The sequence below is a fragment of the Zalophus californianus genome, chromosome 15 (assembly GCF_009762305.2).
Source record: "Zalophus californianus isolate mZalCal1 chromosome 15, mZalCal1.pri.v2, whole genome shotgun sequence".
Classification (NCBI taxonomy): domain Eukaryota; kingdom Metazoa; phylum Chordata; class Mammalia; order Carnivora; family Otariidae; genus Zalophus; species Zalophus californianus.
In genome coordinates, this window is record NC_045609.1 from 50,908,734 (window position 1) to 50,934,688 (window position 25,955).

General features: G+C 45.2%; 1 protein-coding gene across 12 annotated transcripts in view; it reads right to left on the bottom strand.

Annotated features, from left to right (window-relative positions):
• SLC16A12 (solute carrier family 16 member 12) overlaps positions 1 to 23,181 on the bottom strand; it is a 74,756-nt gene extending 51,575 nt beyond the window's left edge. For 4 of the 12 annotated variants that reach the window (XM_027596684.1, XM_027596681.1, XM_027596678.1 and 1 more), the window contains exons 1-2: positions 21,453 to 21,802; positions 18,385 to 18,580 (exon numbers count right to left, since the gene is read on the bottom strand). The gene's annotated coding sequence lies outside the window, so the exon portion shown is untranslated. Of the gene's footprint in view, positions 1 to 13,029; positions 13,526 to 13,627; positions 13,919 to 18,384; positions 18,581 to 20,508; positions 20,627 to 21,452; positions 21,805 to 23,037 lie in introns of those variants that run through there. The other 8 variants (XM_027596686.1, XM_027596685.1, XM_027596682.1 and 5 more) reach the window with 6 other exon arrangements.
• Positions 23,182 to 25,955: the final 2,774 nt, after the last annotated feature.

Consider the following 25,955-nt stretch of genomic DNA (forward strand, 5'->3'; position numbering starts at 1 on the left):
TGGCTACTCACACATTCACAACTGCTGAAAAGCCCTGCATGAGAGGAGTGAGGGGGGTATACAGCCCGCACAATCACCATCTGATCCTGGAATTCAGACAGGAGGGACGCCCACAGAAATATTTCTGGTACGACTGAGAACTGGATCCTGCATACGTTCACCAGCTGACAGGCAATGCTCCTGAGAATTCAGCATCTTGCCCAGGGGTTTGCAGTATTTCAGAGCCAGGCACTGGAGGGCTATCAAAAATGTGTCAAGTACCTTGAGCCCTTGGGATTACAGAAGCAAATAAACATCACTCATCTTGGCTATGCATTTGCCAGGCATCAATAAAGTCAATACCCATTCCATAAAGAGCATACATTCAAGTTTCCAGCTGCCAAATCACATTAGTTGCCACAGACTGAGACCAACACAATGCTTATAAATATTAATTTGGCAGAGGATCAGGAATTCCCCAACTTCATATCCATTAGACCTCCATCTGTCCAAAGAAGCCAGCAGTCAACTCTCTCTTACCTCTGCAGCAAAAATTTAAAAAATGAGAAGCAACAGGGCCTGGCAAAGCTCAGAGGAAACGCGTGTTCTACCCACAATCAAAATTACAATCTGAGGTCAGGGTCAAGGGGTTCCTATTTGGTAAGAAGTACCTTGTCAAAACAGACAAGCACTGAGTTCATTTCTCTCCAGTGAATGTTCTCAAAAGCAGCCCCACATCATTCAAAACAACAGGCTTTAAAAAGGATAAAAAAAAAAAAAAAAAGGATAACGCAACCCTCTCTTTGAATAACAAATCTTATTAAATTACAAATACGTCAAAATGACTTATTTCTCATGTAACTGGCCTTTTTTTTCATTACTTTTTTATATTAACTATGTCTTACAGAAGTGGTAGGTCCTTGATTAACCTCATTATGTAAACATGGCCTTGTTTTTATTTGAAGATTTTAAAATGAGGTGGTGACTCACTTTGGTAAGGAGAAAACTCACGAACAGCTAACGGAATGTCCTCTCACATCCATAGTTGCTATCCCAGTACCACCTAGAATGATAACAGCTCCCTGTGAAGTCCCGCCTCCGCTCCCCCCTCCCCCCAGCCTGTGAAGGACCTCTCCCAATGGCTGGCTGCCTTCTCTGAGCCGACGCACATGGTGATGAACAGACTGGACAGGAGGTGGTGGGACCCTGCGGGGAAAGACGGGAGGGACCGGCCAGTGCGTTCCTAAAGAAGGAAGAGGGACAAGGGGATGAGTCAGAGGCAGTCACTGGGAAAACCACGGGGCCGGTCTGGGGGTGCGGGTGCTCAGGGCAACCCGAGAAGCTGGGCCCACAGTCAGACTGTGGGCAGGAAGGACACCTGCAGCGGAGTCTGCAGCTGTCCCCAGGCGAGGTGGGCCGCCGAGGCCCGTGCCGGGTGGAGCTACGGCAACAGAAAGCAATGGCAGGCGCGGAGGACGAGGAGCCTGCGAGCTGGGAGGCCGGAAATGAGGGAGGAAGGGGGCCCAAAGCCAAACCCAAAGTCCTCGACTGCTTCTCTTTTGAGACGTCTGTGAGAAATCTGGGCGCAGGAAGAAACGTTGAGACAAAAGGAACCGTGATGCCTTCTCCAGAAGGAACAGGATGAGGATGTGGAACTGCTCTTGTGCCTCCCGATACACGATTTGTCCTCAGCTTCAACTCCTTCCAGGTCTCGGAGGCCCCAGCCTTAGTCGTCAGATCTCACCAGTCTTTTGCCCATGTGCACGAAACCAGTGCCCGTGCTCACAGCTCAAGTTTGGACCGTTCCACAGTCTCTTCGACTTTGCTTCAGACTAGGCAGCCAGAATCATCACGTCAAAACAAAACCATCAAGAAAAGTTTCCCACCAAAGGTCACAGATAATTGATTAACACCCAATCCCAAGTACAGAGAGCCTTCGCTGAAGCCTCCCCTTAACACCTGTCCCCAAGCCCTCCTGATCCTTCAAAAACAAGCAGAAAAGCCACCCTTTCAGCCTGCACATGACTCAATATAGTAATTAAAAAAAGAAAGGAATGAATTATATTATTGTAAACTGGACAACTCTTCTTTGCATAAATGTAGTCGTTTGCTCCGTGAAAGGATGTCTTTTGGCTCTTTCTGAACTGGTACATAGGCAATCCTTACTGCTTTTGAAGCCGACACAGACTCTTGTGATGAATGAGCCTTGAAACTCTTTGGAAAATTACAGAATATATAATTCACAGACTAGGAAGAAAGTAACTTTCCCTTTCATTTGTAATCAACTAAGATGACCAGCCAAAGTCTTGCTGAGCAAACATAACCCAAAAAGGAGATTTCTTTGTGCTAAAAATCCAACTGGGGGAGGAAGGTGGTCTAGGGCACCAGAAAGCCATGTGCTGAGACCTGGTTGTAATAGTTTCCTGCCAAGAGAGCCTCGTGCTGCTTCACTGGGCAAAGGAACGAGCGGCAGCCAGGCCTTGAGTGTGGGAGCATCCGTGGACGGCCTCAACGTGAAGAGTGGCCCCATGACAGGGGCGATGCCAAGTCCAAAATCAGCAGGTAGGAGGCCCACGTGAAGGCTGCACAGCCGGGGGCAACCAGGAGTTACTGCCAACACCTGAATTCATATGGCTTGACCAAGTTTCAGGCGTTCTTAAATACACATATCATACATCCTTAATGCAGAAAAAGGAGAGAATAGAGCAAAAGGACAATAATAAAAATCATCTGTATCCTGCCACCCAAAAGGCACTGCTTTTATTTGGAGTAAATCCTTTGAAGAAATGTTTTTTATATCATATATGTATGTAAATATATCTTTTTTTTAAGATTTTATTTATTTATTTGACAGAGAGAGAGATAGTGAAAGCAGGAACACAAGCAGGGGGAGTGGGAGAGGGAGAAGCAGGCTTCCCACCGAGCAGGGAGCCCGATGCGGGGCTCGATCCCAGGACCCTGGGATCGTGACCTGAGCTGAAGGCAGATGCTCAACGACTGAGCCACCCAGGCACCGCTGTAAATACATCTTTTTATTAAAAACAAAACTGAGACTTCACATCCATCACAATGATTATCATAAAAAACAAAAAAACAAAACCAGAGAATAACAAGTGTTAGCCAGGATGCAGAGAAACTGGAACGCTTGTGCATTGCTGGTGGGGATGTAAAATGGTGCAGCCTCCATAGGAAAATGATACAGTGGTTCTACAAAAAATTTAAAATAGAATTATCATGTGATCGACCAATTTCACTGCTGGGTGTATACCCAAAAGAAGTGAAAGCAGGGATTCAAACAGATATGTATACATCCATATTCATAGCAGCATTATTCACAGTAGCCAGAAGGTAGAAGCAACTCAAGTGTCCAGATGAATAAAGATATAAGATGTGGTATATATACACAATGGAATATTATTCAGCCTTAAAAAGGAAGGCAGTTCTGACACATTTCAGCATGGATGAACCTTGCAAACATTATGCTAAGTGAAATAAGCCAGTCACAAAGGGACAAATCTTATATGCATCCATTTATGTGAGGTATTTAGAATAGTCAAATTCATAGAAACAGAAAGAATGGTGGTTGCCAGGGGCTGGATGGACAAAGAATGGGGAATTATTGTTCAATGGGTATGGAATTTCAGTTTGAAATGATAAAAAAAAGTGCTAGAGATGGATGGTGGGGGTAGTTGCACAACAATACGAATGTACTTAATGTCCCAGAACTGTACTCTTAAAATGGTTAAAATGGTAAATTGCACCTTATATATATTCACCACACTTCAAAAAAATCCCAAACTATAATCATTTTTTTCTGTAATTTGTTCTTTTCATTTAGTTTGATACCATGAATGTTAGTAAATGTGCTCTGATCATTCTAATAGCTGCAAAGCATTTATATGAGTGCGCTATAATTGATGTCACCAATCCTCTGTTGTTGCACAGATGTTGTAGGATTCAATCATGTGACACATCAGGTCACACTGAATGAAACTTCCTTTGGGACAGCAATGGTCATTCACAAATATGCTGAAAATCTTGCACTTCAGGCAAAGAACTTCTTACTTGCTCACCATCAAAAATATTTATTAAGTGCTAGTACCTTTAATATACTATAGGTAATAACAAATATAATAAATGATACTAATTTAAAATATTTATTTAGTACCTGTGTACTTTCAAACTTACTACAGAGGAAAAAAGTTCGACAAGTTACTAATTGAACATGACACCATGAACAATATTCAAAATATTTAACAAAAGGCAATTAGCGGCACTGATCAGTCAGGAGAGGCGAGCTGAACAATTGGTCAGCCAGACTGGAGCATATTGCCTGGCTGTTAGCTCTCCTAACCCCAAAGAAACCATTTAACCAGGAGTACAAGGTTAAATGGGAGTTCTAAAGTAGAAGTTTCTGGAGAACCTCTATCTTCTATTGGTTGCCCAAAGGAAGAGGAGCATATTTGAAAAAAAGGAATAAAACTCTAGCCCAGCAAAGTTCGATATCCCTGTGGGACCCTGAAGTGGCCAGACCAAGGGCTCTGTTGGATAAACTGGTCTAGAGCCCAGGAGAGAGATCTGGTGTTGGGACCTACACTTGGTGTCAGGGCATACCACTGGCCACTGAGATGTTGAAGAATGGGCCTTTCGGCCTTCTGTGGGCGACCCCTGTTAATGGCAGATTCAGATTCAGCAGGTCTGGCATAGGGCCTGAGAGGCAAATTTCTGATAAACTCGCAAGGGAGGCCTCTGTTGGTCCGCAGACCCCAATGAGAGGAGCCAGGTGTCCTGACAGTGGGCGGAAGAGAAGAGAGAGTAGGACTTTGAGGAATCCTAACCTTTCAGGGAGGGGTAGAAGAAGCAGGGGCTGCAAGGAACTTGAGAAAGGTAAAGGTAAATCCAGGCGAGCACGGGGTCAGAGGTCAAAAAAGAAAGGAACAACATTATCAACCCCTACTGACAGATCAGGTAAGACCCCAAGGAGAGGCACTGAGCCTGCCCTAGTCCACTCAGGCTGTCCTAACAAAATACCACAGTCTGAGGTGGCTGAAACCACAGGCAGTTTTTTTACGGCAATTCTGGAAGTTGGAAGAGGGGGATCAGAGTGCCAGCCCATGGGTGCTGGTGAGGGCTCGCTCCACGGCTTACAGAGGACCACCTTCTGGCTGTGTGCTCACAAGGCCTCTCCTCAGCTCTTCTCTCTCTTCCACTTCCTCTAAGGACACTAATCCCATCATGGGGCTCCACCCTCATAGCCTCATCTAAACTTGAACTTCAAAGGCCCAACCTTCTAATAACGCCCCACTGTGGGTTGGAGCTTCAGCATATGAAGGGGAGACACAAACACTGGGCTCCTAGAGTGCCCACTGGACTTTGTGTAGATGTAGAGGTGCCCATGAGATGTTTGGCCGCAATTTCAGTGGGTGATGTGTTCCCTTGAGGGTGCACAGATTCACTTAGGACCACCTAAGACCCTTCTGTAAGACGTGTGGCCATCAGGACTCACAGGTCCCTCCAGGAGAAAATGCCCCAGGTCGGGAATGCTGAGACCCTGGCTGGGCAGATCTCTGCCTCCCGGCTCAGCGCAGCGCCCCTGACGTGCAAGAGAGGCAGGAGCTCTGGGCATACACACGCCAAGCAGCTCCTGAGACAGGAATCCGGGCCACCAGTATTCACATCCGCAATACCCGTTCAGTTGCTAAAGACAGTCTCCCAGGCGCTGAAGGCTGAACAGAAGAGTTTAATCCCTGCCAGTGGCCAGCATTTTCTCTCTTCAAAACTATCAATTTGGCCTCACTTTGCAGGCCCAGCAGAAATCCTGTTTGCGAAAATGAGATAAGTGCAGTCACAGGTGCTTCCGATCCCCATTTTCCCACAAGAAGCTCAAAGAAAAGGCACATGGCTTCCTAGGTCCAAGCTCCCAGGCTTGTTATTCTAGTGACCTCATCAGAGTCCCACTGCTGGGCAGAAAAGCAGGCCCACAAGAGCACTGCTCTGTGGGGGCGGGGGCTCAGGGGTGGGGGGAGCTCCCAGCCCACGGAGCCCCCGAGCCAGGGAACCCGCCCGCTGGGGTGCTCAGAATCTGCACCAAGTCATCATCAATTAGCCGTCACAGTCAGCACAAGGACAGACAGAATTGTTCGCAATGCTCTATTTTCCATTAAACAGCAAAACTAGAATGAAATAAACCAGGGGCTTTATTTACAGGGGCTGCCCTGTAGGGCCAATATTTCATAATTAAGGTTATTTGGCAAATTAAGGCAACAAAACCAGCAGAATGCGAAAAAGAAGCCACCTCAACTTATATTGTAATTACAGTCCTCTCACTTACCCGGAAACACTGGCTATGTGAAAAAGGCCTCAAAACAAACAAAGTTGGAATCTGTGCAATTTATTACAGCAATACACCGGTGTGTCTGACTGATATGCTTTTGCTCTACAGATCATGCTAACTGGCTTGGTCATTTGTTTTCCAAGGCAGCGACAAATCAGACTGTAAACGCCAGGAGGGCAGGGATTTTTGTCGGTTTTGTCAGCTGATGCATCCCTGGCACTAAAAACAGAATGGAAGTTATCTGTCCAATGGTGACAGAATGTTCTCAATTTGGCGAGAGCCCGGTCCCTCCCTATTAGATCACAACTCGGCTACTTCACGCTTGAGCTCCCAAAGACGGGGGATTTTGCAACCCCTGGTATAAGTGCCATGACCGATCATTTACTTGTAAATGGATACTGTAAATAACTGATTAAGATTTCTTGTAGGCATATATGTATTCTCTCTGTGATCTTGTTTGCACGAGTTATTCGCCTAGCACCCTGCTTTAACCTGGCAAGGTGAATGCCTACCTTGTTTCCTACTCGATTATAAACTCCTTTAAACTTGTTATCAGGACAAATTGGTTGATTCAAGCTGGAAAGGGAAATTTTAGCTCAGTGCCTAGCCTTCACCATTGGGAGGTTCTCCAAACTGAACTCCAGCCGGACAGGAAAATGGGCAGTGATTGTTTGAAGTCCCCTCATGTTGTTCAGCAAACCCACAGGAACTAAGTGGCACTGTAGTTTCCCATTTGAATTGTAGCACTTCTTTTGGGTGAACATTCTGTCCAAGTTACAAGAGTTTTGTGGCCAATCTGACATTTCCAATAAGGGTCAGGAAACCTCTGGATCCATGGTAGGCAAACGGTTTTTGCCAAGGCCTAATTCAAGAAAAATGTTTAAGAGCCATTTTTTAGAAATTCAAAACGAAAATCCTATTGGTAGGGGCGCCTGGGTGGCTCAGTCATTAAGCGTCTGCCTTCGGCTCAGGTCATGATCCCAGGGTCCTGGGATTGAGCCCCGCATCGAGCTCCCTGCTCAGTGGGGAGCCTGCTTCTCCCTCTCCCACTCCCCCTGCTTGTGTTCCCTCTCTCGCTGTGTCTCTCTGAGTCAAATAAATAAATAAAATCTTAAAAAAAAAAAAAAAGAAAATCCTATTGGTAGAAAGGAGAGATGATATAAAATGTAAACCTGATTCACCCACATACAGAATTTAAGAAACAAAACAAAGGAGAACAAGGGGAAAAAAGGGGAGAGGCAAGCTAAGAAACAGACTGTTAACTCTAGAGAACACACTGATGGTCACCAGAGGGCAGGGGGGTGGCGGGATGGGGGGCATAGGTGATGAGGCTTCAGGAGGATGAGCACCAGGTACGGAAGCGTCAAATCACCATACTGTACACCTGAAACTAATATGACACTGTATGTTAACTATACTGGAATTAAAATATTAAAAAATAATGTAAGGGCACCTGGGTGGCTGAATTGGTTGAGCGTCTGCCTTCGGCTCAGGTCATGGTCCCAGGGTCCTGGGATCGAGCCCCGCATCGGGCTCCCTGCTCCGCGGGAAGCCTGCTTCTCCCTCTCCCACTCCCCCTGCTTGTTCCCTCTCTCGCTGTGTCTCTCTCTGTCAAATAAGCAAATAAAATCTTAAAAAAAAAAGACTCTCTTATTAAAGAAAATAATAATGTAAACCCAAGATGTGAGAGAAAGTGGGGGAAACAGTAGGCCCTTTTGTTCCCTTCTATAAAGTCTGATTATTTTAGAGGCAATTTTGAAACATTCAAATATGGAAAAAGAAGCAAATAAAGAAGGTGCCACTCGAATGTAGAAAGACCTGGGTAGAAATACAGGCTTTCCCACTGACTTGCTATGTCACCTGGTAGGAGTGGCCTCCGGGTCTCCAGTTTCTACCTGCTGCACGGGGTGGTACTGGGCCCTCCCCCAAACAGTTGAGCTGCTGCCACAGCACTCTCTGTGCCCCCCACCCCCAGTCCTGGTCACACTGTGTGGTCTGTTGATGGTCCCCTCCAGGGCCCCACTCTCGCTCTTTCCTATTATCCCACTTGACACACTTGTGTCTAAAATTAGCTGAGGAAATGTATGAAGGACAAAATACAAATATAATTTGTATTGTATACACTATGGTTGTTAACTACCATTTTTAAAAAATCCACATAAGAATAGTGACAGTTCCTTCCCCTGACTTTCTATTGCTCACATAGCTTCATTCATCAATATATCTGGTGGGATTGGAAGAGTTGGGGAGAAGTATTTTTTAGGAACTGTTGAGAGAATTACGTGGAAAGTCAAGTCATATGAATGCAAGTCTTTGTACTTGACCACAATGCCAAAACAGATACTCCATATTCATACTGCATCAGCAAAAAACCCAGCATAACCTCACTTCATTGTCCCCATCAACTTACTCGCATACTGTCTTTTTTAAGACTTTATTTATTTATTTGACAGAGAGAGAGAGAGAGAATGAGAGCACAAGCAGGGGGAGTGGCAGGCAGAGGGAGAGGGAGAAGCAGGCTCCCCTGGGAGCAGGGAGCCCTATGTGGGGCTTGATCCCAGGACCTTGGGATCATGATCTGAGCTGAAGGCAGTTGCTTAACCAACCGAGCCACTCAGGGGCCCCTTGCATACTGTCTAAGAGTAGAGTAGAGGTCCCAGCATGAGGGCCAGAACTATGAATAAAAAGCAGATGTGTATCAAAGATAGACCTTTGGGGAGTTTATTTGCATGCAGACCAAGAAGCCTCAAGAGCAGTAACTCACACTAAGGAAAGGATGAATCAAGATGGACAAGTTTAGTTTCTCCCCAGGACTTTATGAACTAAGGGGAAGAAATGACATAGGCTGAGCCACAGAAACACTGTTTTTATTATAATTGCAAGGGGGACCTGGGAAAATGTAAGTTAGATGGTATTAGTACAGTTCAGGTTTTCTGGAAATATTTTATGATCCCAGGCAGATAAAACACCATAGAATGAGAAGACGCCTAATCCCCAAATAACACTGCAAGTGTGTCTTTTTCACCATTCAAAAACCTTCCAGGAGCCAATCAGGCAATCCATATAAAAAGTTTCAAACACTTTGATGAAGATTCTCCTTCAGGGAAACTACCTTACAGATAGAAACCAAAATGTGGGAGAAGTTCACTTCACAAGGATGTGCAAAGCAGGGCAATTTGCAACATCGGAAAAAAAAAAAAGACGGCCCCACCCCCTACCACCCACCTTCTTTACCTGATGGACCTCAGGACCATCAATACAGATGCAAATTCAATACAGATGCAAATTCAGGCCTGCCTTCTTCAAGGGGCTCAGGTGAGACAATATAGACAAGCATTGAAAAAACATTTGTAAATCCCTCTACTATTTCAAAAGCATAAATATGCAAAAATCTTATATTTGGGAAATAAAGGAACAGGGAAAAGAAAAGCATCAAGTATTCTAAAGGCACGGGACACGTGTGGGTTGCAAATCCCTAGTGCAGTGAGCCCTGCACTAGTTAGCGAAAGACCATCAGAGGCAGGCAACAGAGCGATTGGCAGAGGCCCCACAGCCAACTGCCTCTACCCAGTCACATGGGCCAAAACCCCTGAAACCCATAGGTGAACCTGAGCACCACCTCCTCTGTCTCTAGCCTTACTGTTCCAGATCGCAGCTTAGTAGAGATCAGAAATAAAGCATTTAGTAGAATGCCTTGAGTAATGATGGTTGCTTAATATGTGTTTAGTGAGCAATACAGAAAATGCATTAAAGCCTGTAACAAGTGTCTGGAACACGTAAGTGCTCAGTAAATGGAACTGTTATCGTATCATCATCATCATCATCATCATCATTAAATGAAAAATTAGCTCCTTAAAGTTTATATAGTGTTTTCAACTCCCATGGTGATCCTCTCAGAGAAAACCGAAGCTCACCAAAGTTATTAATGAGTCTGAGTTCATACTGCTAGCAAATGCAGGAGTGGGGCCTGACCGCCGCCATCTAAGGCTCCTTCCCCTTGAAAAGCCTGGAATTTTATAACAATGGCCTCGAGCCTTCTCTCTATCATGGATGTGGTTCCCAGCATCCAGTCCATCCCAAGTGGTTAATCAAGAATTACAGCAAGCCTGTTGGGCCTGCCAGTCATGGACTGATTTAAGGAAAGGGCAGTGACCCCATCTTTGCCAAGGACAAGGAAGTCTTCCAGAAGCTTCTGGGAAAGATTGGCTCACTACTGAGAAGACACAAAGACGCCACTTTTCCCCCTCCACTGGATGTTTCCTATCTCTATGGGACCCTTCGAACAACCGTAGCCATCTGGGGACCATGAGGGCAATCAGGTTGAGAATGAAAAGAACACATGGTAGGGACAGAGCCAAGAGAATCACAGAGAAGTAAAGCCAGAGCCCAGGACATTCTGCTAAATGAAGAAATCCTTTTCCTCACCAGTGAAGCCAGTCCAGGTTGGAGTTTCTCTTCCTTACACCCCAGAACAGCCCACCTGATTCATTACCTGCATGGGCCACTTGCGTAGGCCTGGGACACACATTCTGTCCCTGGGCCCAAGCTCCGTATCTTCACATGTGCGGCTTCTAAGCTCACCTCAGATCTCATTTTGATTTCCTGAAACCCTGAATGGGCAGAAGAGAAAAGCCGACCGTGGTATGCACAGCTGTACAAAGGGAGCGTGTATTGCTGGTTCCCATCACATGGCTAACTATAGAAGCAAAGACACCACACTGAGCCCCACTCAAGTTTCTGGCCCCTCTCCCATGACCCCCACCCCCACAAATCACAACAAAGCTCAACAGCTGGAAGCCTGATGATCCTCAGTTGCTTCTCCACCCACAGAGTGCTGGACACTCCCAGAGAAGAGAAAGAGGAGGGAGACGGAAGAGGGAAAAGGAGGTTTCATCAGAGCACAGTCCTTTCTTTCCAGGCTGACAAAGACAATTTGGCTAAAGCATCTGAAGTTGCTCGTGAAACCTGTTGTTTTGCCAACTGATATTTGCAAGTTATTTTTTCAAAAACTACAGTGCAAAATAGAAGCTATCCAAACTTTTTTTTTTTTTTTTTTTGACAATGTTCTATTGAGATCAGCTAACCTTTTGTACCTTTCCCTAGACCCATACCAGACTTGGGTTGTAGCTTTCTAAAGTCCAGAGCAGTCCTTAGGGCTACTGGGCACCATCCTGCAACAAGAGACAGGGTCTAGTCAACATGTGCCAACATCTCTGCCAATCTCAGCCTCGACCTTGACCTCATCACATCCCATAAGAATCACCTCCATTCAATTTCAGCCACATGCGCCCCAAACCATCAACCAATCATCAGCCGTGCCAATGCTCACTTCTGAAATCTAGGGTTGTTGTGAGATGTCGGTATCCCTCCCAAACCCCAACCTTCTATCCTCCACAATTCCCTAACTCCTCCTGCACCTGGTTTCCAACCTCCCTGAGCTCCCAGGTGCCTGGCCTCTCCATTTTCTCCCATTCCCTCAACTTGCCTCCTTTTTAGAGGCTACAGCTCCTTCTCCATCATATCACTTGCTCTCTTTCGGACACCCCCACTCCTTCTAAGCCACCAATCCCCACTTTTGAATCAATCCAGACCATTCAAACATTTCCTTTCCTGTAACTGGTAAGGCAAGTTTTGCTAGAGCAAATCTCTCAACCTTGCAAATTAATGGCACAATTATGATTTCCAACACAAACTAAGTGCTTGGAGTGACTCAGCAATAATAGTTGTACTGTTCCATTTGCACATTGCTTCTTCAATATCTTAAGTCCTCTATGTACCCCGTACCAGGCTGGTGAACAGCTTTAAAGGCATCCTGGTCCTGCCCCTGAGCAGCTGTTCAACCTCAGCAAGATGCTTCGTCCGTTTGGGCCGCCGTGGCTTTGTAACATTAGGATAATAACTCCATCCTCACATGACTGTTGCTAGAACTCAGAGAGTTAACATATGAAAGTAGTTTTAATGATGCTTAGAACATAAAAAGTGCCCCCGAAATGCTAGTTCTGCTTTATAGAGAAAATGTGAGCTGTTTTTATTCCATTTTTTTCCCTTCAGTTCATTCCTCCGGTCCATTCCTATCCACATGCATCTTTCATCCCTTTTGTTCCTTTGGCAGAGAAAGATGCTTCTTTTCATATTTAATTTCTCAGGTTAGCCTCCCCTCTCCTAGATTCTATATTTTGAACCTAGACCTTTAGCCTATACATTTCCTCAAGAATCGGTCACCTTGAAAGCAGGAAGGAGGAACGTGAGAGAGGAAAGAAAGGAAGAGAACTGAAGACAAGGGAAGAAAACCCCCTTCACCCCTGCCGCCTTCCCAGCCGTCCCCCGTGACTTTCTTCCCTTCACAAACCCAGCCTCTTACGGACCTGTCTACACTGACTGTCTCCTCATCCCTTTTCTCATTCCCACCTCAGTGGAATGGAATTTGCCCCCTGCCTCCCCCACACACCGCTCAAGCTATTTTAGACACCAGTGACTCCTAATTGCAGTGGTGACTCTGCCATCCCTAATTAATTGACCTCTCTGTAGCATTTGGCACTCTCTCTCATGACTGAAACTCTTTCTTCCTTGCATTTCCATGACCGGAGTCCCCCCCGGTTATCCTTTTTCCCTAGAGACCATACCTTACTTTCTTTTGCTAGATCTTTCTTTCTCTGGCCACTCATTAGCTGTTGTGTCATTTACTCATCCATTCAGCAAACACACTGAACACTCACCATATCTCGGGTACCATGATAGCTGCTGCGGCCGGTTGAGTAGGGACAGCTGAAGCACAACTCCGAGAGGCACCATTCACAGTGAGACACAACTACTCAGACATACGAGTGGCGCTTTCTGGAATTGTGCAAGGATTTTATCTCTGACCCATGTCACATCTCTTTATAAACACTCTCCTTAGGTGATTATTTCCAAACACAGGACTTGAGCTGTGAACAATGGCAGTGACACCATAAATAAGACATAGTCCCTGCCCTCACAGTTGTTCTAGAAAAAGAACAGCATGTAACTAGAGTGGAAAAAGAAGGGTACAATGACTAAGATGTGCCCTGGATATAATATGAACACACCCTAGTTATTCTCTACAATTTTTTGACCCATTTCACACTTCATTCTTTACATGCTCCTCGGGTAATTACATCCAATTATGTCTTGTTCATCCAATCCTGTCATGTTCAACTGAGCCTATTAGCTGATAATGCCCACATTTTGGATTGCTTGCCCAGAATATCAAATTGCCTACCAGACATCTCCACCACATACCCTATAGGGCACCAAGCACCAAGAATATAAATATGAATAAAGCAGAAGTCTTACCATGAAGCATGAACCTTGCTTCCCACCTGTACCATTTCAACAGACCCCTAGCTTGTCACCCTCCTGGACCTTTCTTCAAGCCTCATTCAGAGATGTAGGTTTGAAACACAAGCTAATTTTATCACCAAAGCCCCCGTCCCACCCCCACTCCTCTGTTTAAAAGCCTTCAAGGAGTACTCTCAGCAGCTAAAGCAAAACTGAAACTCCTTAGTGCAGTACACGATCTTGCTCCTGCCGGTTCTTCTGGTCCTATCTGGCATCCGGCCATATACACACCCTGCAGGTCAGCCATCCCTAACTGCCCTGGAGAACCACACAGGTCTCTCAGTCTAGTGCTGCTTCCCCACCTCAGTGACTTTGTACGTACTGTGCCTGCTGCTTAGAATTCCCTTCCTCAGCATGTTCACCTCATGAGTTTCTACACTTCCTTAATGGCTTGAGCAACAAAGGCAGCATTTAGTCCCTCTGGCTCTGAACCAAAGCAGGTGGTCACTTAAGGGACTCATCATAATGCCCTGATTACTTGTCCACACATCTGCCTCCCCTAGGAGATTGTAAGCCTTTGGGTAAGACCCTATCTATTCTCTATGGGCCTTGAGCACCTGACACAGTGTCTACCACATGCTGGGTACTCAGCAAACATTTGCCTGATGAAGAGGTAAACTCACTGAGTTATTTTAACATTGTTTAATCACAATATGTTTTTATTAGGGGCTTTAAAAGTAATTAATTCTATTTCATCTAATTCAAAAGTCTCTTCCCACTTTAAAACTATTAAAACTTTAAAAAAAACCTGAAACTTTAACTTAATGTAGCCTGTATTTGCAGCCAAATAGGTATATGATCATGCAAGAATTTATAAAGAAAGCAGAATGTGCCAGAACGATTCTCAGATGCCAGTTTGGATGCATCAGCTATTCGATGTCATTTGAAATTTCTTTTTATTTTTGAAGGTTTTACTTATTGATTTATTAAGTAGGCTCTACACTGGGCATGGAGCCCAACACAGGGTTTGAACGCACCACCCTGAGATGTGAGTGAAGATGTTTAACCGAGCCACCCAAGTACCCGCCAATGTCATTTGAAATTTTAATTACAGGGACGCCTGGGTGGCTCAGATGGTTAAGCGTCTGCCTTCGGCTCAGGTCATGATCCCAGGGTCCTGGGATCGAGCCCCACATCGGGCTCCTGGCTCAGCGGGGAGCCTGCTTCTCCCTCCCCTCTGCTCTCCCCCTGCTCATGCTCTCTCTCTCTCTCTATCTCTGTGTCTCAAATGAATAAATAAAAAATCTTTACAAAAAATTTTAATTACACCTTCATCTCTAATAAAATTAGAATATACAGTTGTCTATAATTTTTCTTTTCTGAATGTGGAAGAAGTCAACTGAAAGAAGTAAAAATGAGAGGAAAAAAACGTGTGTTGCTTCAGTTTTTGATACAATGACCAATCCCCTTATCATTAGAACCCCCTAACTATTCAGTAAAATATTTTTGCCAGCGTCTTACTTATGAGCATTTATTTATTCTTTACCATGGTACTTTGACTTTTTCTAAGAGGGTTTTTATGAGTTTGTAAATTATGTTACTACACCGTTACCTGCTGAGACTTGTAACAAATATGCCAAACAGTTGGCCAGCACTGAAGGCAGGGTCTGTGTCAATGAAACAAAATAAAGCTTCAGACCCCTGTGGCATGGGGACTTACCTGGGGTCTCACTGGGACCATACCCAGAACCCAGTAGTCACCACTCAAGTCCCACAAGGGAGAATGAAGACATGGGGTCGGGGGATGTCTGGATTTTAAAAATCAAGAAACTGTAATGCTTCTTAACAAATCATTGCATGTCAAAAATACCGCAATGGCTCTCTCACTACCAAATCCATGAGGCAAACACCCAAGTTTATCTTCTCATTCTATACATCGGTACACATATAGAAGGAGCCTTGTAGGCTGTAGGGTAATTCAAAGAAAGAGAAAGCTTCCTTGGCTGGTTCCCACAGACTATGCTCTGACCCTACCTACCTCATACCCCTACCCACCCACATATACACTCATGCTCCAATTCTTTTGACAGTTATGCCCGAGCATATGTGGGGAAATAGCAAACTACAGAGGGAACGTCATTGACCAAAGTGTGAGTACAGAGGGTACCTGACCCAGCACAGCCATTCCTCAGGATTTTATCTTTGACCCACCTCACGTCTCTCTATCAACACTCTCCTTGGGTGATTACTTCCATACACATAGGACTTAAACTGAGTCTCTATGCAAATAACTCCCAATCTATGCTTCTTGCCCAGAATATCTAACTACTCATTTGACCATCTCTCTGCACAGGCATAGAGGATAGAAAGTTAATAAGACCAATGTCTTCCCATGCTTTTTCAACACAGGTGCACAGTAGTATTTTGAAACAATTAGGAGCTACCAGAATGACATAAACCAAATTTGGCAGAGAAATGGAAGCAGAAACTTATAAACACATGGCCTAATCATTTACAAACTTGTTTTCACCAAGAAATCCCTTGTTCAGATAAAATCTTACTTGGAAACCCAAAATGTGAAATCAGGAATAGCACACCTGCTCAGGTTGCAGAAGAGATCACCAAAAGGAACCAAAACTGGATATAGGACATCTTTCCCCACATTGTCCCCATGCCCCTAACATCCCCTGAGACTCCTTGAAACCCACAGAAATCTGCAAAACACAGTTCAGACTGGTCAAGATCCATGGAAGTGCTACTTTTAATACAAAAATCAACAGTAAAAACACATTTGGGGACAGCTAACTGGTAACAGTGGGTAAGAATTCCCACTACTATTAAAAGTAAAATAAGAACAAATGTCATTAAAAATAAGATCAGTTCTGGGACGCCTGGGTGGCTCAGTTGGTTAAGCATCTGCCTTTGGCTCGGGTCATGATCCCGAGGTCCTTGCTCAGCAGGAAGCCTGCTTCTCCCTCCGCCTGCCACTCCCCCTGCTTGTCCACACTCGCTCTCTGTCAAATACATAAGTAAAACCTTAAAAAACGATAACAACAACAAAAATGAAGATCAGTTCTAAGAGGTCCACTAGATCAGTGTTTTTCACTTTGTCTATCACCTTACCACATTTTCTCAAAGACAGTAAAAGCACTTGTACCTTAGAGTCTCTGGTGGAAAAGCCTGAGTGCAAAATCTTTCTAGATTCATTTTATTAGAGTTTTACAATCTTTTACAGCTGTCCATTCCACATCTAAGTGGTAGTAGCCCGTTTGTTGATGTTGCTCTTGCTCTTTTTAGCTTCACTGTCTTTGGGGGGGGGTGGTTTGAAACAAAATTTACTATTTTTAATCATTTTAAAGGCTACAATTCAGTGATTTTTAGTGTACTCACATGTTATAAAGCCATCACCACCACCTAATTCTAGAACAAAGCCATCATCCCAAAAAGAAACCATGTACCCATCGTCAGTCACTCTCAACTTTCCCTACCCCCATACCAGGCCAACCACGAATCTACTTTTGGTCTCTGTGGATTTGCCTATTGTGGACATATCACACAATATGTGGTCTTTTGCATCCGGCTTCTCTCACTCCGCATAATGTTTTCATGGTTCATCTATGTTGTAGCACGTGTTGACACTGTTTTTAGAAGTGACTTACTTTTATGTGCCTATATGACAATCAATTTAGTTTTTAGAGAAAAAGCATTCTTTGGTTGGCATTTACATTATATCACTCTATGTACTATTCCATTAAAGTGCAAAATCACAATAGCAAGTACTGGTGGAATAAATAGTGGAATAAGACTATGAGCAAATACTAACGTAAGCACGCACCTGAGCTGGTAAAAGCAGAATACACCAATTGATTGTGACGATAGCTATTTTCCACAGTGGCCTCTGTGCTCTGAGCAACAACCAGGAGGGGTTCCAGAGGCAAGGAGAGTAATGGCTAACCCTGAGTTTCTTTCAAGATTTATTCATTTCTTTTAGAGAGAGAGTCGGGGAAGAGGGAGAGAGAGAATCCTGAAGCAGACTCCCCACTGAGCGGGGAGCCCGACACAGGGCTCAAGGTGGGGCTCAACCCCACCACCCCAAGATCATGACTTGAGCCAAAACCAAGGGTCAACCACTTAACCAACCGAGCCACCCTGGCGCCCCAACCCTGAGTTGTTTTAATGTGGGTCAGGACTCCATTATCCAAGATGGAGGGGGAAGCATGCAGAGGGTGTAGAAATGGTCAAGGTTCATTATACAATGGGGGCCATACCTGGCCCCCAAAAGGAAGTCTTCTATAGGTCTTTGGAAAAAAAAAAAAGCAGAGATATGTTCCTATAAAGATAGATATACACCTCTGCTTCTATAAAGCTTTACCATCCTACCTGTCTATAAAGGAGAAGCCCAAACATGTCCTCTTCTATAAAGTCTTCCCTAAATCTTGATTACTCACAGTGCCTGCATGCATTCTCTCCTCCCCTTTAATTTCCAGAGTACTTATCTACCTCATGGAGCTCATAACCCATATGATAGCCAGTCATATAACGTCTATTTTTTCCATACCAGGCTGAAAGCTATTTCAGAGGCAGGTTCTGTGTCTTTGCATCCCCTGCTGCCATCAGCACAGAAAAAGAGGTGCTCAAAACACAATCTTTATACCAATATTTAATAAGGAGAAGTTCACTAAGTATTTGTTATTTATTTATTATGTAAAGAAGGAGCACATTAAATAATTAATTTATTTAGGTGTGTAACTTCCTACCTGGCTACAACTCACCCCATTCATCAATGTGGAGTCAAAGAAGAGGGAAAGGAGAGATGAGCCTCTGATGGGGCGAAGTGGAAGGCAACTGAAGAAAATCAACGAATCTGGGTGCCTAGCAGCCATCAGAAATCACGACTCTCCTCCAAGTGCTTCACAGAGACCACTTTCAAATAGGACATTGTTAGATCATGACACTTGCTGACGTCCTCTGATGTAGAATAAATTAAAAACAGACAGAGAGAAAATCTTTGTACTCAACATCTCCCAACATCAAATGTACATTTGGCTTTTCCTCAATTAAAGTATTATGTTATACCACTTTAATGGGTGAGTTTTGAGATATCCTACAAAAGTTCTCATAAGCAAATAGCTTCCAAATTAGCGATTTTTAAAAGCAAAGCAATAGAGTAGGTAAGGAATGCATAAACAACACCAAAAGCCACACTGAATACTTTTTTTGGCTGTATACGCCTGAAAAACTGCCAAGTTCATTTTGATAAGCCTTTGTTAAAAACAATAAACATGGCTCAGCTTGCAAACCATGCTGTTTTGAAGAAAAAACAGTTGAGGGAATTAGAAAATACTTAAAACTGGAATGTCTGAATAAAACCTTCCGTGGTAACGGATTTACCAAGAAGTCACAACACTGTGAGGCCTAGGAATATGGAGGGGAGTGGGGGACGACATGTAAAGTGAGAAAAAAATGAAAGCAGAACACCATCTGCATAAATAAATAAGCAGCTACATCTCGCACACTGGTACAATTACAGGACGCAACACTACCACGGGTGCACTAACGCTATTGAGAAAACGAATCCCCCCAGGCTTCATTAAGTTTAATGCCACCACAGTGATGTCCCTGCACTAAAGGAAATGTAATTCAAGGGACTCCGAATTAACAATATATAAAATAACCAAATGTGGGACCTGTTCTTTGTGTACAGGAGGGTATCAGTTCATAGAAGTCAAAGTAATTCATCTAAATTCCCTTCTTTGTTTGTTTTCAGTGATTACAAAATCAGCAGGATCAGGGGATTGGAAGGAAGATAATTTGGAATATTTATGTTCATTTCCCTACTTTAGGCAAAACCAAAATTCTCTTCTATCTGCCAAACAAAATCCAGAAACATTCTAATAAATGAATGCAACTTGAGCTCCATAGGAACAAATCTTTTTGCTGTGTTCATGGATAGATCCCAAATGCCCAGAACAGCACCAGGCACAGGATAGGCACTATATAATATAGAAGGTAAATAAAGACCTCTATTAAATTGAACTAAATTGAAATACATAAAAAATGTGCAAGGCATAAAATGCTAAAGAAGTCAGCTTAAAGTCCCTTTCTTAGCTCTGTTATAAGGTCATGGTGTTCATCACAATATGCAAATGATCCTCATATAAACTCCTTTTCTCAAGTTGGCTCCAAAGTCATACATTACACCTTTTACTCTAACCAATCACCATAGGGAGCTGAGATTCCAGGGAGAGATGGGGGTAAATTTAGTTCACCCGTTTTGATTACTTTTCTTCTCTGGATGTTCACCTAGGATATATCTGCATATTCATCACTGTTCAAGAAGAATGTAACTATTATTTAAAATTAAGAGTTCATATCTTTTTAATTGTACTACAGAGGTGGTTTGGCTAAATCAACCACTCATTTATTTCAAAACTCCACCAGTTAAAATAAATAAAAAATAAGAACAGGAAAATGATATAGGTGATTCTAGTTCCATCGTTTTTGTTCAAAATGCCCAGCAGCAATATGCTTGGAAAGCGTCACTAAGTGGGAAAGAGAAGGCCTGGATTGTGGTGTTGGTTCCATCACCAGTAAACAGTAGGAGTTTAGCCAATCCTTGCTATCGGGAATTTGAGCTTCCTGGTCCGCCAGGTGAAGGGTTTGAAGAGATGATCTCTAAAACCCTTTTCAATTTCCAAGATCCTGTGATTATGTGACCAAATCCCGTCACTTAATTACTACTCCTTATTTTCATCATTAATTTCTTTAACAGACAGACGTTGGGCACCTCGGAGGGTCAGACACCATTAGGCTAGTTTGGCATGACATTCGTGGGGGAGGGGCGAGACAAACTGGAGGGTCCGTTGATGATTTTAAAAGCTAGTGATCCCAGATACCTGTGGAGACGGTGTGTTTCTAAATTTGTCAGGCCTTGTCTATCTCTCTGGGTTAAGCCGGCTGCGCCTTCAGGGTGCCCAGCTCTCAGCAAAGAAACGAATAGGATGAACGAATTAGAGTCCCATCAGAACGGAATGGTTTAACTAGTGTTCTGCTGGTTCCATCTGACGCAACATTTAAAAAAAAAAAAAAGTTGTAAGATGGTCAGACAGCTGAATTGTAAAAACGGAAGGCTAACCAAATAGCCCCAGGACTTACTGGAATCGTGCTTTAAAATTTTGCTTGCCAACACTTGTCCCTGAGTTTGCACTACGGGGATCACGGCCTTCCTTGAGCACAAGAAACAGCTGAGAAATTAAGTTCAGTCAATTGAGGGTTTTGAAGGCTGGTGTGTTGTTAGCACACCATACGCGAGAAATAAATATTATTACCTGAGGCAGAAGAAGATTAAGAAAGAAAAAAAAAAGTTACGGAAAGCCCAATCCAGCAGAAAAGCGGTCTCTGTTACACCGGGAAATCTGCCTTTGGAAAGCACAGGAGATGGAGATCAAAGCCGCTTCTTCTTCAGCCACCTGCCCAGAAACCGCTGGAGCGCGGGCCCGACACCGACAGGATGAGGGGGCACATGTCTGTCCCCTAACCGAACCCCCACAGGCGCCCCGAGGGACCCAGGTTGGGGTGGGGGCTCTGGGGGCCGCGGGAGCCACCGAGCGCCCTCCGCCAGCTCCACCACGCCCAGCCCGAGAGCCCCGCCGCCCCGCAGCGCAGCATGCCCCGGGTCCCCTGAGCCCCCACGCCGCCGGGGAACGGGGAGAGGGACAGCCGCCCGCGGGAGGCTGAGCCCGGGGCAGCCCCGCCGGGCCTGTGCCCGCGCCCCGCAGCCCGCCCCGGGCGCGCAGCCCCCCTTTCTGCCGGCCCCGGCCGGGCCCCGCCGCGTCCTCACCTCGCGTGGACCGCTGTACCCCGGGCGCTGGCGCGCGGACATGACCCCCGGGGCGCACCCACCGGGCAGCCTCCCTGAGCCGTGGCCCCTTCCCGGGCCCCAGCCGCCGCTGTGCGCGCTTCCGAGGGGGCGGGGAGCGCACGGGGCGGAGGCGCTGGCGGGGCTGGGGCCGGGGGCCCCGCAGGCAGCGCGGGAAGAGGAGAGCGTCGCCGGGAGGAGCCCAGCGCCCGGCCTCCGAAACGCGCCGGCAGGTTCAGCCCCCGCCCCGCCAGCTCCGCCGTGGGCTCGCGCGGTGGCCGAAAGGGGTTTGTCCCTGGGATCCGCTCTGCGTGCCGAGGCTTGGCGCGGGGTGAGGGGCGCGGGGGGCGGAGGGACACCTCGCGGTTATGTAATGGGTCGGCCGGCAGTGTGCCCAGCCAGCTCGGTCCGCGACCGCCCTCCCCTCCCGGGAGTACGCCGTGACCCTTATCAGCCGTGCGCGCCCCTAACCTAGGCGAGCAGAGGCGGCCCCGTGTTCTCCAAAAGAACTTTTCTCTGCAGGGGTCCACAAGCAAGATCTGGAGAAGGAATTCAAGGACTCCCTGAGGCGTATCTGGCAGGGACGTGTCTTCTGCCAGCCAGCGCTTCCCAGGTCACAGCACAGGAAACTGAGGCCCCGAAGTGTTAGTTAAAAGCGTCTCTGGGAATTAGATGGACCTGGATCCAACTCTCCTGAAAAGTTTGTGACCTTGAACAAGTTAAGTCCCTGAGCCTCAGTTTCCTCACCTGTGAAACGAGAATAATAATAGTCCACTTCAGGTGTTTGCCGAGAGGACACAAGGAAGGAAAGTGCGGCGCGGGGTATGCACCACGCCCCCCCGCCCCCCCCACCCCCCCGTAGACGTTACTGCTGTTGATTGTGCTGAGGTTCGTCCCCATTCCTCAGATGTTGCCTTAAAGGCGGCGGTCTCAATGACCTACAGACGCAGCCTCCTGAGTTTGCCCAGAGGTACCCCACGTAAGGCGGATTCTAGGCTAACGTTCCTGTAAACCACTCCGTCAGAAGCAGGTTCTCCGAACTGCCTATCTGATTCCGGCTTCTTGGGGTCTACACCCTTACTATTCATCAGCATCGTCGTCATGTGGGAGCTTGCTAGAAATGCGAATTCTGGGGCCCACCCTCAGCACCTTTAAATCATAATCTGCATCTTAACAAGAATCTCTAGGTGATTTAGTCAGTGGTACATCAAAGTTTCAGTAAGAGTTGGATTTCTTGGAAAATTTGAAAAGGGGACTGCAAAGTTACTAAGCAGCAGTCATACTATAATACTTCAGGGTTTTTTAAAAAAATAGACTAGTAAAGCCCTTCCTCATTTTACCCACTGGCTGTTTTGTTTCTTGGCCTCCCCCTAACCTCCTGCTCTTTATAAATCTGGATTTACGTCCTTTTTTCACTGCAAAAACCTCTGCGTTGTATCTAAGTAATGATTAGTGAATCGATGTCTAAAACACACAAAAGAATTAGCAAATATGGCTTGTAAAAGAATTCATTAGCATTGAAAATGGATTCATAAACGTAGAGCCTTGGCGAGCCCTGAGCACTCACCTGTGAAGGTCTTTAGGTTCAAGGCTTGAATAGTTTTGCATTTCAGAACATTGTTTTGGGTGGCAAATAAGGTCCATTCTCCATTTAAATGACGTAGGACAACCAGAAGTTTTGAAAAGAAAAAAGTCTTGGAGAATAGAAAGAAACCTCACAGGCTTCCTTCTGTCTAACTGAAGTCATCACTCCCAGAGAGGCTCTAGCAAAGCCCAAAGCATGTACTTTGTTTATTTCATTAAATGCTGTGTGTTTGGGTTTTGTGTTTGTTTTTGATTCTTGGAATGTCCAGATTTAGTTTGCATGATTGTAGCTCTGGCAGAATGATTTCCGTCTTGTGTGAGCGGAGTAATTGCAGATTGTTGAGGAGGAGGAGGGTAATGTTGCCTGGCAGTGCCTGAGTTGGAAAGGTCATTTCCATCTGCCTACCCAAGGCTGTTGCACAAGCTGATGCCATGCGGACGGGCTGTGTGGACATGGAGTAGAGGAAGGTGGTTAGAGGAGAGGAATCTCCGTTCTCAGAGGTTGGAGGTTTGGAGGAGCTGAGAAGGGGATGAGAAAGGTCCTTCTGCTTGCCCTGGAATCCAACCAGGGAGGAAAGGGAAAAGGCAACATTTCTCCTAAACAGTGTTACCCCATAGAACAGCCTTCAAGGGTGGAAATGTTCTACATTTGCGCAGTCCATAGGGCTGCGAAATGTGGCTATTTACATTTATATTTTCATGAAAACTCAGGGTTTTTTGTGTGTGTTTGTGTTTAGTGCTAGTCTGTGGCAGTGCTCCATCCCAGCGTGTGGCTAGTAGCTACCGTACTGGGCAGCATATAAAACATTTCCTTCATCACAGAAAGGGTGGCTTAGAGGCCAGGATTTGGATGAAGAAGTGAGCCCTAGTATTCCAGCTTTTCCAAATCCTCGTCAGGACCTCAGCTGTCCTAAGGTGGGTGGAGGAATTGATCATTAAACCGAGGTTACTGGGTCCTCGTGAGGGTCCGAATGGGCTAATCCATAGGATGCACTGAATGTAATTCCCTGCATAGAGTAAACGTGCAAAAAATCTTACCAGTATAAGCGTTGATAGTCATTTTGCTGTAAAGAAAAGTTGTTGGGGGGACATAGTCCTACAGTTACATCATTATTAGTTAAATAGACTTTTGCTGACGTGGTTCAGCTGCTCTCCTCCTGCAGCTACCATTTATAGCTCTGCTCCAACCCCTCCCCTCCCCTCCTCCTCCCTGCGCAGAGCTGGGCACTACCTGTACTGTTCTGGCCGGGAGGCTCAGCATACTTGCTCAAATCCCTACCATTTGGGTCCAGTAAATAGGAAGTATGTTAACTAAAGTCGTATTGTACCATAGTTCAGGAGAATCAATTTTCAGTTGAGATTCTCGGAAGTGTGACACCTTAGGGTACATTATGGAAGGAATTGTTTGTTCCTGTTATTTGGTCAAACAAGGATGTGTGGACTCAGCAGAGAGAAATGAGAACATTGGCTCTCCAGATAAGTAATATTTGGAGATGTCCACATCAGACTGGAAGCTACCAGAAGCTGGGGGGCTGGGGCCAGCAATTTGAGGCTTTTGCCTAAATAGAAGTTGAAAGTTTATTTTCATGCCTAATAAAGAGTCTCAGAATAATTGCAAACAGCATTAAAAAAAGATGCGAGTATTGTCTGCTGTCAGTTATACAAATCAGGGCAATACGTGGAATGGGAAACAGGGAAATTCTTCCTGGTATGCCAAGAAATGTAGATTTCTGAATGACCTTCTTCTCAAATTCCTATTCTTCTGGCTTCTTTAATAAAATCACAACCTGTGGGCAGCTTTGGGATCCCACTTTCTTTATTGTTGTCCTCGGTTCCTTTTTCAGCATTTCTTTTCTTATGAACATTCTCTTTGAATTCAGTCCCTAATTCTCTGCTCTCTTTTCTTAACCCATATCCCATGCCCCTCCTGTCATGCCTGTGGTTAACACCAGCCTGTCAGAGGCAGCGCTTTTCTGGTTCTGACCTCTCTCCAGGGCTTCTTGCCAGATCCTCAGTGGACATTGTCATTTAACATCTCCCCACCCCATCACTTCAAATGTTAACCTATCAGGAACGGAAGTTATTAGTGCACTCTGTGGTTAGCCTCCCCCCAGACTTTCTATTTTCTCCTCTTTGATATCACCACCTTGGTCTTTGGTGCTAAAATTCTCCCCTTTCCTGTGACTTGAAACAATGGAATGATTTTAACCCCTTTTTCTTCTTCATGGAGTCATGGTATAACTGAAAGACACTGAATTTGGAATAAAAAAACCAAAGTAAAAACCCCATTTTTGCCCTTCCTTGGCAGGATGAACTTAGGAAATTTCTTAAGCCTTGAGTTTCCCATCTATAAAATTAGACCAACAGTACCTTTCAAAAAATATGTCGTAAGTAGCTACTTATCCCAGGCTCCGTGCTAATCAGGTTAGATTCTCACTCTCTGCACTAATTACATTTTGGACTTGATAAGTCATCGTGAGGATGCTCTGTGCATTGTAAGATGTTTAGCAGCATCCCTGGTCTTTAACCATTAGATGCCAGCAATAACCCTCTGGTCATGGCAATCCCAGGTGTCTGCAGACATTGCCACGTGTCCCCTGGGCAGGGACAAAATCACCTCCTGTTAGCAACCTTGGGTTAAAAGGATTCTGGGAGGAGCAGAAGTGCCATTCTCTCTGGGTCTGTGAGGATTCCATGGGACAATGGGCATGAGGGCAGCCAGCACAGAGCCTGGCCAGGTCAACATCAGCAGAACATGGATAGCCACTCATTCATGGAGCTCTGTCAAGTGGAGGTATTTCCTGAAGATCACAGTTGAAAAACATTTTCAGAAAAAAGTTAGATTGTGTTGTTCTACATTCTTATTCCATCCTAGCAAATACTGTTTTTGAATTTAAGCAA